The 16,245-nt window shown below is 43.8% G+C and overlaps 1 long non-coding RNA gene across 2 annotated transcripts; it reads left to right on the forward strand.

The window, feature by feature from the left end:
• The first annotated feature begins 543 nt into the window (after positions 1-543).
• LOC143522695 (uncharacterized) lies at positions 544-15,929 on the forward strand. Of its 2 annotated transcripts, XR_013133107.1 has the most exons (5): positions 544-713; positions 1,526-1,621; positions 1,747-1,814; positions 12,220-12,534; positions 15,633-15,929. It is a non-coding gene; the product is annotated as an uncharacterized LOC143522695 (long non-coding RNA). The 2 variants fall into 2 exon arrangements; XR_013133106.1 differs by lacking the exons at positions 12,220-12,534; positions 15,633-15,929 and adding an exon at positions 2,793-3,117.
• The last annotated feature ends 316 nt before the right edge of the window (positions 15,930-16,245 follow it).

Genomic DNA, 16,245 nt, shown 5'->3' on the forward strand with positions numbered 1-16,245 from the left:
TGATATGTAGTTAACATTTAGTAACTGGTTTGTATCATTAACTACTGGACTACTGAAAAATTTGATTGCCTATACAGCCATCTAGACAACTGTGTAACAGACGTGATGTGTAACAGATGTGTAACAGACATCATGCATGACAACAGACTGACTATAGTTTCTAACTGCACACATACTAGGTGTTTCTATTAAGAGTATAAACAGCCCAGAATAGTAACAGACAAATATTGTTGTTTTAATATTACAGTTTAACAAACAGCTCTGGTTGCTTGAGCACCAAGTTATTAGAACCAATAAGAGAACATGAGTCAGATCATTAAGCCCCTCCTCCTTGTCTCTGTAGTTATTTTATTCACTCACAGAAAACATGTATTAAATAATATTTATACACAGATGAGATATTCTGCCTTCAGAATGAACACACTGAACACTTCTACTTGGACAAGATGTAAATACATCAGTTCAGTAGAACAAAATCTAATGGTAAACATGTCTCATTACTTTAAACTGATCACACTTTTCTATTCTTGCAGAGGGCCGAAATCCTACTACAGTGGACACTGATAATTCATGTCCAACAGTTTCGGGTAAACCTACTACAACAGTGACAACATCAACATCTCCTACTACATCAACATCTCCTACTACATCAACATCTCCTAATACATCTCAATATAGTTATAACTCAACCAGTCCATCAACTTCCACTGAAGGTAAGATGCATCTGTGTAACAAGTGTTGGGCAGGATGTAAGTGTGAGTCGTCTTGGGTTGATGTGGTTTTTGATGAAAATGAAAGCAGACAGTGCCCCTTCATCCCCCACAACCCCTAACACACAACTCCCAGTATGTGTACCAGCTGACATGGGGGCCGTGGGAGGCGTCACATGATGAGGTCTGGACCAAGGACAGAAACCTGGACAGAAACAGAAACCTGGACAGGGACAGAAACCTGGACAGGGACAACTGGGAAAGGAGACAAAGAAGGTCTGTAGTGTGAGGGATGGAAACAGGACCCTGTATCACAACCAGAGACCTGACAGAGCGCTGGACAGGACAAGTCTATGTTCCAGGTTGGACAGTGGGACAGACTGGAGGCAGCTGAGAGGAGGGACAGGAGTCTGTACAGGACCAGACTGGGAGATGGACAGGACAAGGGACAGGACAACAGGAACTGGAACCACAACTGGGACTGGGACAGATTCACACAGGACTGGGGACAGACAAACACAGACACTGGGATTGGTGGAGTAATAGTGAGAGGACGTGTTAGTCCCAGTACAACAGAGACATGACAGGAGGTGATGTGGGTGATTAGAACAGAGGAGAGAGAGAGAGAGAGAGAGAGAGAGAGAGAGAGAGAGAGAGAGAGAGAGACTAAACCTCTTGGACAACAATAAGAGAAATTGTGCTGCATGTTTGTTATAAAGTGCCTTCAATATAATATTTAATGTATCTAAATTTAAAACACATTTAATTGCACTTCCCCAATACAGAAATAGAATAACAAATATTCCCACATGCAGGACACACTGTTCCACTCTACACACCTTATGTAGCTGGTGTGGGGGGTGTACTGGTGTTGATGGGATTAGGAGGAGTCATATACTGGAGATACAGAGGTACACACACACACACACACACACACACACACACACTCTCTCTCTCTCTCTCTCTCACACACACACACACACACACACACACACACACACATACACATCCATCTCACACTGAATTAATTTTGTAGTTCAGAGGCGTGGACAGACGGTGAGCAGAGAGGGACAAACAGGACAGAGGAGAGATCAGCAGACACAGGTGAGTGTTCACATCCGTGCTGTAACATCACTGGACTCTGTGTCACTACAGGGATGTTCTACAGCAGGTATCACCAAATGGCGGACCGCGGTCCGGATCCGGACCCGAACGCCGTCCTGTCCGGACCCAATCACATTCCTGATTAACTGGATCCCAAATGCCAAAAAAATTTTAACGGGAGATTATATTTTAAACCGGAGAATTTATTTTCAGACGAGTGTTACGTTCACCACCCATTTGAGTGTTACGTTCGCCACGTTTTTGCAGTCCAAATTTACTTCTTTTTCAAAATATGTTAAGTACTCATGTTGATAAAAACATGATCAAGAACACACTAAATATAACCTTCATAATACAGGCCCACAACCATCTCTCACACCACATCCAGGTCTTAATAAAGTTCCCACAGAGCAGTCGGTGTGGAGTATGACTCACTATAAAAGTGAATCAACATGTCACCACTACGGGCAGCAGCCTGGATCAGGTCTGAGCAGGTGGAGAGAAGTTTGTAACTGTCTAACGTATTTACAAAGACTATTAGCTGGTGTTGCTGTTGTCTCTCAGTGTTTGTTAACAACATTAGCAGCTCTTGTTGTAAACTGAAGGAGAAATACCTGTCTGCCCCATCTATGCATCAAAGGGTACAAAACTCCTGAACTGTCAGTCTAGGGACCCCATAGCACAACAGCAGTGGTGGGTTAGAAATTACAGTGGACTATCAAATATATGACAGTTTATTATGTATTATGGTGTGTGTATGTGTAGAGTCTAGGTGTCAAGGTGTACACATATTTGTGGATGTGTGTTTTAATGTGTACATAAGTTGTGCCATTTGGTTAGTTTGGGTTTTGACAAGAACACTGTAATGTATTGTAATATAACCCATGGAAATTAATAATGGTATTAATCCACAAGACATTGTGTGCATTATTCTGTTATTATTCTGTCATAATTTTGTTATTGTGATGTTTTCTGCAGGATGATGTGATGTACTCTACTGTAACCTACTGTATATTACCACCGCCAGACCAACACCAAGAGCAATGGATTAAGTAGATAATACAGAATACACCATTATCAAACTAAAGTAATAAAGCTAAACATACAGACACACACGCACACACACACAGATTAACATGGTGTCAGGACTTAGACTGTTATACTAATGTTTTTTCCCAGACACAGAGAACTTGAGTTTATTTCTACTTGGGACAGGACGCTAACTGCTAAATCTAAATGCTCACTGTGGTAAATATCAATTTAAATATTACCAATTTTCAACTATAATGATGTCTCTGCTAAATATGTGTTGGATATTTTACCTTTAAAATTTTTTGTCTGCAATTAAGCTTGTCTTTTAAAGTCTGATGCCAAAGTGTTGTCTGTACACATCTGCAGAGTCTAATTGTGTTTCATAATAAAGAGCTGAAGCAGGACATAGTTGTGGTTTCTGTTTACACCCACTGAGCACCACATACGTCATGAAGGAGTGTGTGAGGCAGTTTGACAGCAGAATGTGTGTAGAGTGCAGTTCACTGACAGCAGAATGTGTGTAGAGTGCAGTTCACTGACAGCAGAATGTGTGTAGAGTGCAGTTCACTGACAGCAGTTGGACAGGACACTGTCTGTTTCTCTCTCTTTAGGACCTTAAAGTGTAAACCATTCTTACTGAGTTGTGGTCTGGTTCACATACACACATTACTGGCACATTACACATTACAGACAAACTTGATCAGGAGGGTTGAACACAAGAGCAGATGATTCTCCAGAACCGTACAGTGTAAAACCAGATCAGTGACATAAATGGTCTCACTCAGACAGAAACACCAAATGTCAAAATCACATATTATCCCACACAGGTGACTGTGGCCCAGTGCTCTGTGAAGCACACTCCTTTTTGAGCTCTCATGGTTTGTTGTGTTGTGTCAAATCAAATCAAATATATTTGTGCTTTTCAGAACACATGTTGTCACAAAGCGCTTTACAGGATTTACAAGGTTAACAATACTATGGGTCCAAATCCCTAATGAGCAAGCCAAAGGCGACAGTGGCAAGGAAAAACTCCCTAGATGGTAGGGAATAGGAAGAAACTTTGGGAGGACCAAGACTCAAAAGGGAACCCATCCTCCATTGGGCGGCCCGTTAACACACAAATTACACAAAAACAAATTATACAGACGAACACACAAGTCATACACAAATCACACAATCAGACTAAGTATAAGGTAACTAGAATGAAAGTTCTGGGTGTTGATATTGTCAATGTAAATGTCTTGTGATGAACGCCAGGTTTTCATTCCGTGTCGGAGTGATGATACTGGTATTGTAGGCTCCGACTGCAGTGTTACTCCCCAGGTGAACATATATCCCAATCTTGTTTGGGTTCATGGGCTTTAAAGTCACTTTTGTTCCTCTTCAGTGGTGTGTGAATGACATCCATGTTTCTTTCACACACTCATGAAGACTGTCAATCAGCCTCCAAATCCCCCTCAGTGAGTAATTAGTTGTGTGTGATTACAGTGTTTTACACATTTCCTGAAAACATGGCTTATTTTGTCCAAACAAAGCCATCTCGTCTGTGATGGCTGCTCTTCCTCTTCCTCTTCCTCTTCCTCTTCCTCTCTCTCCAGTATTGGCCTCCACTGATATCCAATCCAACACACATAACCTGTGGCCTCAAATTACATGTTTTCCCCTGTGAGGACTGGGTTTGGGTCAGGGGCACAGATGGCACTGGGGACGGGGGGGACATGTCCCCTCCAGATTTATATTGACCCCATCCAAAATCTAGCATCTACAAGCATAAACGTATATATTGTACAGCTTGGTCCCCCTCACTTCAGAATTTCCATCTGCGCCCATGGTTTGGGTCATTGGTAAATGAGTCTCATTTGTATGGCAGTGTATTCAAAATGAAACGTGTATTTCAGTTGTGAATTATGGGAGTAATGTAGAGAATTGTGTTTAGTGTTCTGTAAAACGTATGTTTTAGGACTGCAAAGTATATCAGAGAATGTGTTTAGTATAATAGATCAATAGGCTACAGGAGTTAGCGTCAGTTCTGTTTAGGGGTCCCAGGGTTTGTCTTAAAAATTGCAAAAAACTGTAAGACCACGAAGGCAGTACATTTTCCCAGCATCCACCACTTCCTCCTTACATGTGTATTACTAGACTTGGTGCAACAATATATAAAAAATATGCAGCAAGAACCCATAATCCATAGTCAGAGACATTTTAATGAAATACAAGCTTCAATACACTCTACTAACAAAACAGTATAAAACAAGTATAACTGTACTCTGTGTCTGCAGGTCTGTAAAACGACATTATGTTGTGATCAGGTGTGTAGGTCTCTCATATTGAGAGGAAAATGGCCCAATAAGCAGACAAGCCCTCTGATGTTATAGGCAGTGCATCAGTAGAGTTATGAGGTCATATAGGAGCTGGAGACCAAGAGAGTGTTCTTCCCATTGTTCCCATTAAAGTCAAGGCAGCCAAAGGGCAGTCGTGTCTTGCAGGTCTACGCTCTCTTAAATCCTGGATCCTCTGCCACCTTCTGCACTGAAGAGCTGATGTTGCTCCTCCATATGAAAGGTAAAAGGAAACACATTCTTCCTCGAACCATGAATCAAGAAATGTCTGTTCCTACTCGTGTTGCTTCAGGATTGGAAGTTTAAGCATTGGATGGGGATGACTTCATTTCTCTTCCAAATACCTTTACTCAAAAGGATATGCCTGTCACCATAAATAGCATCCCCAAGCAGAAGGACTTGACGTTCAGTCAAAATGGGGGTCCCTATGCACTTAAAACCCTATTGGGGTGGGTTGTAAATGGGCCTTCAAGAAATACTGTTAGTAATGGTGGCTGTATGTCTGTAAATAGGATTTCAGTGACGAGTCTGGAAAAGCTGCTAATTTCACAGTATAATCAGGACTTCAATGAAGTTACAGGAAAAGACCGTTATGTCTAAAAGACCTCCCTCACTTTACTAATGTGGGAATGGACTGTTTTGGTCCTATTGAGGTAAGACGAGGAAGAAGTACAGTCAAAAGGTATGGAGTTCTTTTCACCTGTATGTCTAGTAGAGCAATACATCTGGAAGTTGTTTATTCATTGGACACTGACTCATGCATTCATGCGTTGAGATTTGTGTGCAGGGGAGGTCAGGTGAAGCACATCAGGTCCGACAATGGGACGAACCTGGTGGCAGCTCATGCAGAGCTAAAAAGAGCCCCGATGTCACTAAATGAGGACAAAATCCAAGATGCTCTGCTTCCTGAAGGAATTGAATGGAGTTTCAACCCACCAGCTGCATCCCACCATGGCGGAGTCCGGGAAAAGCTCATTAGCTCCATCCGGCAAGTGTTGAACTCCAAACTCCATCAGCAGTCCATTGATGAAGGTCTTCAGACAATGTTTTGCAAGGCAGAGGCAATTCTCAATAGCCGTCCCCTCTCAACGGTGTCTTCAGACCCACATGACCTGGAACTGCTGACCCCTAACTACATCCTCCTGCTCAAATCTATGCCCATCCTGCCTCCAGGAACCTTCTTGAAGTCTGACCTCTACGCCAGATGCTGCTGAAAACGTATACGTGCCAGTATACGGCTGATCTGTTCTGGCACAGAGGGACCAAAGAATACCTTGTCTTACTGCAAGAAAGACAAAAATGGACAACAATAAAGACATTGGAGACATTGTTCTAGTGGTGGACCCACTGCTCCTTGAGGGTCCTGGCCATTAGGAAGTGTGCTGAAGACCAAGCCTGATGGCAAGGGGCTAGTCCAGTCCGTTAAGCTCCAGACAAAGACAACTGTCCTTGAGAGACCCATTACCAAGCTATGTCAAATTCTCAAGGCTGAGGAGTGACCAGTGTCTCCTGAAAGGAAAGTAATGTACATCATACATTTAGCATACGTTTCATGCAGAAAATTGTACAAAAAGTGTATTGACTTGAGTTGACTACTGAGTTGACTAATTTTGACTCCTTTTGTACATGTAAAATTAATTGATATAAGATGAATTAAGGGGAAGGTGTGTAGGAGCCATAAATGATGCTTTGCATGCATTTGTCTCATTGGTTTCTGAGTGTGTGCCCTCTATATGTAATGGGCGTGACCCTATAAATTTGACTTGTCACGTGATGCGTGACGCGACAGGAGGCAGACCAGCAATATTGTCATCAACCTCAGTTGGCTCAGTAGGCGTTCTACATCATGCTTGCTGTGTGGCCTGTTGCTATTGGAGCCTTACTAAAACAACTCTGCTATACTTTGAGCTCATCAAACAGTTATTAATGCAATACCATGCTACAATCGCATCTTTCATTTGTAATTTTATTTATTTACAATAAATCTCCGGTATCATTCTGCATTTCATATTTTCCTTGGATTCTTTGGAAACCAACTGTGAGTCTAACACTGAATCTGTCTTCTCCTGTGTGGTAAAGACAATTTGAAACTGGAAACGAAGGGTTACACGACAAAACAAAAACTGTTTTTTTACCATTACACGCGTTTACCAATGAACAATTGGAAAATATGTGTAGCCAGTTTGAGGCCACTGTTTATGTGTGTTGGTTTGGATATCAGTGGAGGGCAATACTGGAGAGAGAGGAAGAGGAAGAGGAAGAGGAAGAGCAGACATCACAGGTGAGATGGCCTTACTTTGTTTGGACAAAATAAACCATGTTTTCAGGAAATGTGTAAAACACTGTAAACACACACAACTAATTACTGTCACTGAGGAGGATTTGGAGGCTGATTGACAGTCTTCATGTGTGTGTGAAAGAAACATGGACGTCAAAAGAGGAGACTTGAACCCAAACAAGGAGAGAGAGAGAGAGAGAGAGAGAGAGAGCTATGCATTGCTAGATGTTACACCAAGTCTAGCAATGCATATGTAAGGAGGAAGAGGTGCATGCTGGGTAACTTTGTGGTGTTCATTTTTTCTCTGAGGTTTTTCATTTGTAAACCTCACCAGTTTTTATAAACTTCTGCAGCACAGCACAACAAACCATGAGAGCTCAAAGAGGAGTGTGTGTATGCATGTGTGTGTACATGTGCGTGTGTCACTGCAGTCACTACACTACTACAACTCCCCATATCATACACACACACACACACACACACACACCCTACAGAAAGAAGTTGATGGGTTTTGTAGTTCCTGTGTGTCATTGGTTACTGATTCAGGAAGTGATGTCAGTGAGCTTGAGCTAAGTGCAGACTAGCATGTTGCTAACTTCCTAATGGTTTACAGCTTAAGGTTTTGGGTGGAAACTGCACTGGAGATGGTGGTGCATCATCTTCATCAGTGTTCACATACAGACTACTGCATATTCTCCACAGGACCACATGCACCAAACCATAATGAAAGCATTACAAACACACTCCTCATACAGAACTATTTCACATCATCTATATTTCCCTCAGCACCATCTCCTATAACCAGCCTACGTTCACACTGTATTTACCCTCCACACTGAGCACTGGACCACAGTCACCTGTGTGGGATAAATGGTGGTTTTGATATTTGGTGTTTCTGTTTGAGTCTGAGTGAGACTATTTATGTCACTGATCTGGTTTTACACTGTACAGTTCTGGAGAGCCGTCTGCTCTTGTGTTCAACCCTCCTGATCAAGTTTGTCTGTAATGTGTAATGTGCCAGTAATGTGTGTATGTGAACCAGACCACAACTCAGTTAGAATGGTTTACACTTTATGGCCCTAAAGAGAAATAAACAGACAGTGTCCTATCCAACTGCTGTCAGTGAACTGCACTCTACACACATTCTGCTGTCAGTGAACTGCACTCTACACACATTCTGCTGGCTGTGAGAATGTGAGAATATCTGCTAGATCACTGACTGATAAGGATAAAGAGGACGTACCAAATGACAACTACACACCCCCACTGCACCACTATATTTGGAGTGTGTTGAAGTTAGAAGGACATCAGACCTTCATTTGAATACACTTCCTCTCCACTATAAGTGTGTTTGTCAGAGTATTCAGTAGCCTGTAGTATTGAAGAGTGTGTTGTGTATCAGTCCTGCAGTGTGTGTGTAGTGTGTTGAACTCAGTAAGAATGCAGGTGTGTGTGTATCTGCTCCTCGTGCTCCATGCTGCAGATGGTGAGTGTGACTTTCTCTCTACTTCTGAACATCATCAAATATCCTCTCAGTAGATACTTTATAAGAAACACTTCACACATCTATTAGGAGTCCAGTTAGAGACTAAATCTACATTTGTGACCACATATAAAATACACTTTAAAGACACAGGAGGACAGTAAGTGACAGTGAATGATGAGTTTCTAATAAGGTATGTGGAGTGTGTGTGTCTTTGTGTGTATGTGTGTGTGTGTGTGTGTGTGTGTGTGTGAAAACACTGGCATTACCCAGATGTTCCATAGATGCAATCCAGTATTAACTTACAATGACTCATCACACCATGTTGTGGTTGTGTGTACATAATAATAATAATAATAATAATAATAATAATATGACAGCATATATACAGTCTGGAGTGTTTGTAGTGAGTTTTACTGTTGAAAATGATATGGGGTGATATGATATGTTAGTGGGTATAATATGGGGGTAGAAGTGGGACTGGAGGAAACACACACTCACATCATTTGAATACATACCTCCTTACATGTGTATTACTAGACATGGTGCAACATCTAGGAATGCAAACACATCTGCAGGATGTAGAGAATAACCTCATTTTACACACACAGTAAATGCACATTCAAAGTCATACTTGTAAATGCAAGTATGTAAATACTGTGTAAATACACACACACACACACACACACACACACACACACACACACACACACACACACACACACACACACACACACACACACACACACACACACACAATTAAAATTCTGCTGTGTTGTTCCTCTTTGAGTGGTGTGTGAATGACATGCTCACATCTTTCACACACACAAAGACACAAACCAATGTTATTTATTGGCTTTATTTATTCTCACTTGTTCATTTGCGTTTGTGTTATTTATTCTCACTTGTTTATTCTGTGTATGACTCATCTCTATGTCCACTACCCACTTCTGTATCCAGCTGTCTGTGACGGAGGTCCCACCTCATTGTGGTTGATTGTATATGTGGTGAAGTACTTTACATGTGGGGTATGATGTAGGTGTTTGGTGTCTCTGTACATGAGGCTACAGTGAGTTCTCATTACATTTGACTTAATTTCCATCATAAGGGCAGAACTCACTACCTGCAGGTGAATTAAACTGGTACTGAATAGACAAAGAGTTGGTCAGGGCCAGTTCTATGGTGGACATGAAGACCTGTAACGTTCTGAGAGAGACGAGACACACACAGATCCAAATACAGAGAGCGGGTTTCATTTCATTTTAAGTAGACAGCCGCCACAGGCAAAGCAGCACTTGAACAAATCAGGCGTAGCCAAAGCACGACACTGTCTACAGAATCGGCCGCAGTGATAGAGCAGCCAGATCAGTCCAGAGTGGAGCTAGGAGAGCAGAGACCATGAGAAGACCAGGGACTGGGCAGGGTGTGAGATCTAAGGAGGAGACAGATGTCCAACACAGAAGAACCATCTGAGCAGTGAAATATTTAGTAGAGCGAATACGTAAGTAATACTTAACAATGAGGAAGTGACACCACTCCAGTGTTATAGGACTGGTGTGGGTGTGGTAGTGGATGAAGGTGTTGGTGTTGGTATTCTGGAGGTTGGGAACGTGTGTTGTAGAATGTAGCGTCTCTGGGTGGAGCTGTATCTATGGAAGGGGTGAGGTTCCTGACAAGACCCATCACACTGTAAACACACAAAGCATATTCATCAAAATGAGACCACGTGTACTACATATCTGAAACCTGGTTCCAGTTCAGTAAGTGAATGTAACTGCAGAACTTGGTCTGTTCTGTTTGTGATTCTCCCCATCAGACTCGTTTTTTCAACCATAACTCGAATTACCTTAATGTCCGATTTATCACCTGAATTTTGTTTACCTGAATTTTTGGATATCGGACTACATTTGGCAGACTTTTGTTTCAAGAAATCATGTTTTCAGGTTCAGGTTCTTGTGACACTGATTTATCTCCATAAAAAGTGGAAGAGAGTGACAGCATTAGCGCCAACACCAGTGTGAACAGATAAAGCTAGCAGTCTTTTTATTCACCTTCTCAATCTGATCCTGTACAGCTGATGAACTGTTTGCTGTACTCCATGTATGTATATATGTATTTATGTATAGGCACAAAAACATCCACAAAGCATCTGTCATGCTGTCTGGCCTACAGTGTCCCAAAAATAATACATATATGATTAAAGGACCTGCCGAGATTCTTCACACTTGTACAAAAGCATGAAGTTGTATCTATTTTATGGTTTTTAAGGTATTTTAAAGGATGAATGTTTATTGTGATCAGTGTGTAGTGTGTAGGATCTGCTCCTGTCTGGTCTCTCCAGTATTTGCTAAGATACACATTCAGATTGGCACTTTGACTTAGTGCAAAAGTTTACCTGATCACTGAAGGGGATCACTTTGTAGCAGCACATCTTACCTGATCACTGAAGGGGATCACATTGTAGCAGCACATCTTACCTGATCACTGAAGGGGATCACGTTGTAGCAGCACATCTTACCTGATCACTGAAGGGGATCACGTTGTAGCAGCACATCTTACCTGATCACTGAAGGGGATCACGTTGTAGCAGCACATCTTACCTGATCACTGAAGGGGATCACGTTGTAGCAGCACATCTTACCTGATCACTGAAGGGGATCACGTTGTAGCAGCACATCTTACCTGATCACTGAAGGGGATCACGTTGTAGCAGCACATCTTACCTGCATGATTACTGAGGAGTTTTACAGCATTTCCAGGAGTCGCCTCCCCTGGAGAGAGCCGACCAACAGTCCCGTCTAAGACTGGGTCCCTGGGAGGACAAGGGAGACAGAGGAGAGACCAACACAGGGACAGAGTGTTGGACAGAGGGACAAAGTGGAGTAAGAGAGGAGTGAGAGAGGAGTGAGAGATGTCAGAGAGGTGTGAGGGAGGAGTGAGAGAGGAGTGAGAGATTAGTGAGAGATGTCAGAGAGGAGTGAGAGAGGAGTGAGAGATGTCTGAGAGGAGTGAGAGAGGAGTGAGAGATTAGTGAGAGATGTCAGAGAGGTGTGAGAGAGGAGTCAGTACAATCCCAGCTCAGAACTGATGCAACGTACCAGAGTGGAAAAGATTATGATGCTTTCTTCTTATAATGTGTTTAGGGCAGTATGTTTGTCATGTCAAAAAGTACATTTTAAATGTTGGTACAACATGCTGGATTTTAAATGTTGGTACATACACATGTGCTGAGGGGATTGATAGTGAAGATCTTCTACATGTGTTTTTCTGCAGGCTGTACACTGGAACATCACAGTGAAAGAGGAATTGTTGGATATGCAGGAGAGTCAGTCCTGCTGCCCTGTTCCTGCACCAACACACACACCAGACCTGAGAGATTCACCTGGAAGAAACACAACACACACACAAACACATGGGACCTGATCTCCAGTGAGAGTGAACAGTACAGAAACAGAGTTCAGCTGGGTACTGCTCACTCTCCAGGAAATCTCTCTCTACTCATATCACGCCTCACTGAAGAGGATGAGGGACAATACAGGTGTCATAATAATCAGAATGAATACAAGGAGATCAGACTTTATGTTTCAGGTAAAATACTATTTACAAACACATTTACAATACAATTAAAATCTCAGAAGGTCATTTAACCTTTTAGATCACCAGCATGAGCTTTTGTTTTTGTTTTTAAAACATAAAAATAACATGGAATATAAATGCATGTAGCACACACTTTATTAGAAACAACTATGACACATTACAAAAAAAAAACCAAACAGGAAATGTAAAAACAAAGAAACAACACTTTACATTACCCTCTGATAATCACCGCACACAGTCTGTCATCAGTCTAAAGTTGTGACGGGCAGGTGTGAGCAACAAAAAGGAAGCGATCACGCCAAGTCTCAGGGAAAAAGGATGGTTTAATATAAAGTGTGCAAACCTAAAACCCGTGCAATAGATCCGAATTAAGGATATAATGACCAGCGGTCAACTGGTACAAAGACAAGACATATATAGACAGACAAACGACCATCAGGTGGGAACGGATCACGGGCTCCGCCCACCTGAGGGGCGTACACGACGTCACAAAACAACAAAAACACAGCCGCTGTGGACAGAGGCGGCCGGTAGGGGGCCGCCTCACCGTGACAGACCCCCCCACCAAGCCGCACTCCCCTCCACTGGGTGTGTGGCACACAGCGGCTGCACAACAACACGAAGGGGCAGGAAGGCAAGGACAGGCAGGGACACACCTCCTGCAGTCCACGAGCTGAAACACAAAACACATAACATTAGTCAGCTCACCTCCCTGGGCGGGACCCTGGACCGACCGGGCCGTTAACAACACAAAACCACGCCCCAGTCGGTCACAGGGCCCTCACGCCCTAACCGGCATTCAGCTGGTAAGCCCCATGGGTGTGAGGACGAGGGGCTACGGCTCCTCTCTCGTCCCTTGTGTGTGTGTGGGTGTGCAGGCTACCTCTCCAAGGCGTGGCTACTTCACCTCCTGGACCTACCTCCTCCCAGAGCTGACCCCTGCCTTCTGCTAGGGGTCACCCCAGCCTCCTGGGGAGCCAACCCCTCCCGGGGCCTCTCATCTCAAGGTGGACTCCTCCACCCAACCCAGGAGCGCCAGAGACCGAGGCCCAGAGCACCCCCGACGCGGGCTAGGGAGCAGCCCCAAGGGCCTCCTGGTCACCCCGGGCAGGAGGGAGGATCTCCATCCCCAGCAGGAGCTTTTCAGACCGGAGCCCCATGGTCCCCAAACATCCGGGGGCCCCAGCCCTCTAGGGAGGGGCTCTTCACGACCGGGCTCCGGTCACCCCACAACACAAGGGGGCTCCTGCCAGGTGGAGACCCCCACAAGGTCCAGGAACACCGCCAAGGAGAAGCACCTGCACAAAGAACACAACCTCACACACACACACACACACACACACACACACACACACATATACAAACAAGAAACACAAACGCGCCCTTACCCCATTCAGGGCCTCCCTTGGGAGAGACGCCCTCCGTGCCACACCCCCTGGCACGGGACCACAGCCGGTCCCCCCCCAAACACACATTTAAGGGGAGGAGCATGCATGGAATTACATGTAACAGTTGACAACACGCTAGGACAAAACACACACGCAACTACTAGACAAACAAAACAGTGTACAAACAGACAGACGGGACCCACACATGCGCGCTCTACATACACATACACAATAGTGACGCGCCGCTCCAAGTCGCAGTCGCTCCCCACATAAAACACAAGAAACACGGGGAGCGAGGCGACAGTGACGAGCGGCGACCGCGTCACACATGAAACATTTAACATGAAACAACGAGCACGCACACAGATCCACACGTTCGTCAACATGTACACATTTTTCCCACACAAAACATGAAGAGCGCTCCCAGGGAAGACGTCCTGGTCCTCGCCGCGCCACAAACACAAACACGGCGGAGCTCTTCAAACAAACAAACAAACAACAAAAACGAAGAGTATTTCCAGGGCGAGAGCCCTGTCCCTCGCCGTGCCACAAACAACACAAAAGCACGGCGGATCTCTTCAAACAAACACCACGCAGACAAACACTTACCACGAGACATGACCACGAACGAAGGAGAAAGTAAAAGAGACTCGGCGGCTTCCGAAGGGTGGCTGGTCATTCTGTGACGGGCAGGTGTGAGCAACAAAAAGGAAGCGATCACGCCAAGTCTCAGGGAAAAAGGATGGTTTAATATAAAGTGTGCAAACCTAAAACCCGTGCAATAGATCCGAATTAAGGATATAATGACCAGCGGTCAACTGGTACAAAGACAAGACATATATAGACAGACAAACGACCATCAGGTGGGAACGGATCACGGGCTCCGCCCACCTGAGGGGCGTACACGACGTCACAAAACAACAAAAACACAGCCGCTGTGGACAGAGGCGGCCGGTAGGGGGCCGCCTCACCGTGACAAAAGTACAGTAAAATACAAACACAACTGACACCTCTAATAAGTGTAGGTGTAATTACAGACTGTCACCAGACCCCATCCATCAGCAGTAAAAAAAACAGTTCAACACACATAACTGACAGACATTAAAGTGTCCTCACTGGACACTTTCAGTCCCTCTAATAAGTGAAGGTGTAGGTGTAATTACAGACTGTGTCCACCAGGTGTCATACACAGTTTTTGTGTCATCCAGCACCAGAACATCACTCCTCAGTTTCTGACCACAGATGGCTGGTACATGTGGATGCTGAAGCGTTCTCCACACGTCAGTCCCACTACAGTGCTGGTGTCTTGGTAGTGGGTGTTGTGCTGGTATGAGTGGTTCAGGTCCAGCAGTGGTGCTGGATTCAGTGCTACTGGGAGGTGGAGAGTGGTCTGTCAGTGAAAGATCCAGCCAGCAGTGGTTCAGTGGCCAGACACTGACCATGACTGGAGTTGGAGGATGGATCACACTAACTGTACTGCACCAGATGGGCTACAGACCCTGACTCTACAAATACAAGATTATTCTGATTCATTCATATGTCAATACATGTGACATGGAGTATAAACTGTTTACAAAAACAAAAGGATGCTAAAATGAGCAAATTTTGTTTGTCTTCACATGTTGGTTCTCAAATGAATTTCACTGCTTGTCCAGGTTACATAACAGTAGTGTAACATGTGAGTGTTTCTGCTCTCTCTAGTCTGTAAGGATGTTGTGAATCATCTCACAGTGGTGAGTGGATACGTGGGAGGGTTTGTCCTGCTGCCCTGTTACTGCACTCAACTGCTGACCAACCCAAAGACGGTCAGATGGAGTTTTACTGATGAATCTAACATCATCTACCCAACTGACCAGACAAACCGCTACACTAGTAGAATTCAGCTGGTTACTGCTCCAGGAAATTTCTCTCTATTCATACGTGGCCTGACTAAAGAGGACTGGGGAGAGTACAGGTGTAAGATCAGCACTCATCATGTTATACACGTCCAGCTCAAAGTAACAGGTAAATCAACCTCTTAAATATTTAAAATGTGTATGAAATGTAGTTAACATTTAGTAACTGGTTTGCATCAATAACTACTGGACTACTGAAAAAAATGATTACATACACAGCCATCTAGACAACTAGATGTGTAAAACACATCATGCATGACAACAGACAGACTATAGTTTCTAACTGCGCACATACTAGGTGTTACTATTACAGTATAAACAGCACAGAATAGTAACAGACAAATATTGTCGTTTTAATAGTATAACATATCTGGTTGTTTGAGCATCAAGTGATTAGAACCAATAAGAGAACATAAGTC

The sequence above is a fragment of the Brachyhypopomus gauderio genome, chromosome 9 (assembly GCF_052324685.1).
Source record: "Brachyhypopomus gauderio isolate BG-103 chromosome 9, BGAUD_0.2, whole genome shotgun sequence".
Taxonomy (NCBI): Eukaryota; Metazoa; Chordata; class Actinopteri; order Gymnotiformes; family Hypopomidae; genus Brachyhypopomus; species Brachyhypopomus gauderio.